At 37.1% G+C, this 3,485-nt stretch overlaps 1 pseudogene; it reads right to left on the reverse strand.

The window, feature by feature from the left end:
• Positions 1 to 259: 259 nt before the first annotated feature.
• LOC113340681 lies at positions 260 to 3,258 on the reverse strand (annotated as a pseudogene).
• Positions 3,259 to 3,485: the final 227 nt, after the last annotated feature.

Below are 3,485 nucleotides of genomic sequence, written 5' to 3' on the forward strand. Positions count from 1 at the left end.
TGTCGTGCATCTGTTTTCTGTTTTCTTTAGTTCTACGTGATCCAAAGAACTAGTGTCTTGTGAAGAGGTTAATTCTAAGATATTAATCCTAACACGTAGTGCCTACAATTTATAATTTGAATAACTAAAATGGCTGACTGATTCGGGCTGGAACTGGAGCACCACCAAAAGCAATCTAAGTGCACATGATTTAGATCTAAATCTATCGTCCAAAAATAAAATCATTTTGTAAGCAGGAGAGATTAAATGAACATTTCCTATTCAGCTTTTTCCTATTAAAGTTGGTAGTTGGTACATAACAAAGATTTTGTTTACATGAATCTCCTCCTTGGTTTACAAAACAAATGTTTCTCCCATCTTGTCGTCGTAATTGCAATGGCAATCAACAACCGATCCAAAATTTTGTTTCAGTTCACTTTCTACTAAAATAATTTTCAGAAGAAAAAAAAATCCTACTGAAATATCCTCTCCCTTGCTATTGCAGCCTGCCATGCGAAAGAATCACTAATTAGTGGACAGTGGAAAGCGTTAAACTGATCCCGAACTGCTAGAATCTCATGAAAATTACGAGGAATAACAATAACTTCGGATTGATACCTGTTTTTCCCAATTTGTTTGAATTGTTATAACACAAAGTATAACTGTTTGTATAGCAGACCCAGACATAATTCCAAGCCAAAGCCCTCTTCCCCTCCAATTTAGAAAGAAACCCAACAAAAGAGATACTGGAATTCCACCAATATATAGTGAACCTAGGTTTACATAAGCACCTATACGCTGCCATCCAGTTCCTCTAGCAACACCTGCACGGAACATGCATACGTACGTAATGACGATGAAATTTATTGGAATAAATAGTTCTCATAAAGAGTGACAGCAAGTTACCTGAGAGGACACCTTGTAGGCCGTCCAGGATGGTTGACAGACAGATTAGTGGAACCATTGCTGTCACGTAGTCTACCACTTCTTCTGCATTGCTGTAAGCATATCCCACAATGTAACGACACACAAAAAGTGTCGAGCTTACTATAGCAATCTCAGTCCCTGCAATAATCATAGCGGTGAAGACGGCTAACCGTGCTGCTTGCGGTCTCTACCTAACTCATTTGATACTCGAGTGCTATAAATGCACCATGTATACATAGTGATTAATTAGGGGATTATTGAATTTTTTTCAAAATCCTACGTACATTAGATATTTGTAGAGAGAAAACAGACCTTACAGAAGCAGCAATTCCAGATGGTATCATGCAAAGCAGTGAGATACTTGTGAGGCTGTCCATTCACAAACATAATAAGGCGCATTCAATTGCATTTATCATTTGATGAAAACTAAATTAAGCTAACCAATCTGAATTACAGTGAGCATATTAAAATATATCGAAGTACCGAGTGATCATACCATATGGAGAGCACTGAAGTTTCAAGTTGAGGATTAGGTAGAAGTCCAGATAACAAAATCATAATTTCGAATGACCACCACTGCAGACTACAACCATCACGTTTACTCAATTAGAAGACCCGAAATATCGCAAATATAAAGATTAAATAAGAAAGAAATTTACCAAACCATTACAGCAGAAGGAACTGCAAGGCTTAAAAACTCTCCAATTCCTTGAAATGCCTCTTTCGATAATGACACTCGAGTTGATTTGCATGAAGGAGAATACTTAACATACAACCCGAGAAACACAACATTCAACCAGTATGATATGCAACTTGCAAATGCAGCTCCAATGTTTCCAAACCCCAGATGAAATACAAACACCCAACAAAGAGGTATGTGCAAACATAAAGTAGTCATCGAACTTAATAGCATGGGAACAATCAAACTTTGAGTCTGAAGATATTTCATTAACGGCTGGAAAATAGCCCAGCTGAAAAGCGCTGGGATCATACATGTCGCATATCTCCCTGCTTCGTGCGAGATTACAGGGTCTTGTCCAATAAAGATGAGTATTTTTTCCATTGAAATCCATACAAAAGAGATAGGGATACAAACTAAGATGAGGGAGTAATGGCAACTGCAAGATGAAACTTAGCTTATATAAAGACAATTCTCTTTATTAATGTTTAGAAAATCTCTCAAAACTAAACACAAGTTCTAATCTTGCTCATATGATCAACCACAACTTTGGTGATCATATATATATATAGAACTATGAATTCCTTTTCCTAGTCCTATTACCTTATTACATGTCTTTCCTTTTCTTAGAACTAAATGACTTCTAATTCCCTTAGGATTACATCAATTTCCTAATCTTGTCCTAACCAGCTTGTTAGTGACTTCTATGTTGAAATTAATCCAACATTCTCCCCGTTAAGGTTCAACTGTGCTTGTGAAAAATCTTGTACGTATGATGGTGCTCTCGTCTCCCATGGCTCGGTGTAGACAAGGTCTGATACTAATTAATGGCAACTGCAAGATGAAACTTAGCTTATATAAAGACAACTCTCTTTATTGATGTTTAGAAAATCTCTCAAAACTAAACACAAACTCTAATCTTGCTCATATGATCAACCACAACTTTGGTGATCATATATATATATAGAACTATGAATTCCTTTTCCTAGTCCTATTACCTTATTACATGTCTTTCCTTTTTTTAGAACTAGATGACTTCTAATTTCCTTAGGATTACATCAATTTCCTAATCTTGTCCTAACCAGCTTGTTAGTGATTTCTATGTTAAAATTAATCCAACAGGGAGATCATTGCACTATAAGCATGAACTCCAAGTTTTTGATATTGTTGTGCTCCATAAGCTTGTCCACATGGAGTTTCTAGTCCACTTGCCATTCCTACCTGGTTTTGGCAACAGAAATATGAAAATGAGGTTTCATTCTACAATTCACCCGAGTGCTAAACCAAATAGAGGGAATGAATTTCCTTACAAGAAGACTGGAGCCAGTAACAGCACAAAAAGAGGTAGCCATGGATGTGCCAGCAAGAGCAATTTCACCAAGGTGACCCACCATCATCAAAGATATGACTGAAATGAGCTGCAGAGACAAGTTGGCAGCAACCATAGGCCCGGCAATGTAACCCACCTTCTTTGCCTCTTCCACAAATGCATCCCATGTTAAGCTTTTCTTTCCTCCCTCTTCCTCTTGATCTTTTTCCTTGAATAATAGACCTTCTTCCATATCTTCCAAAACCTGAACACCAAATTCACATGAGATTGAACAAGAGTTTTGTTTGCCAATATAATCAGAGTTAGCGAATCTCAAGATAAATCTGGTGGGGTGTAAATTAAAGCATCTTTTGTCCAGGATCACTTTTAAAAAACAATAAAAATCTTTCATAAATAGATTAAACTATGTTTTCTAGGTGAGATGTTTTCAGTGGAGTCCCCTCTTATTCCATGTTAGGACGCACTATTCTCACACTTTATCTTTTTGCTGCTTACCACTTAAGTGGAGTGCAAGTGGGGTGCATCATGCATGCCGGCAAATGCTAGAGGCTGTGGAAAAACTTGTACAGT

This window comes from Papaver somniferum, unplaced genomic scaffold (genome assembly GCF_003573695.1).
Source record: "Papaver somniferum cultivar HN1 unplaced genomic scaffold, ASM357369v1 unplaced-scaffold_22, whole genome shotgun sequence".
In the NCBI taxonomy this organism is placed as follows: domain Eukaryota; kingdom Viridiplantae; phylum Streptophyta; class Magnoliopsida; order Ranunculales; family Papaveraceae; genus Papaver; species Papaver somniferum.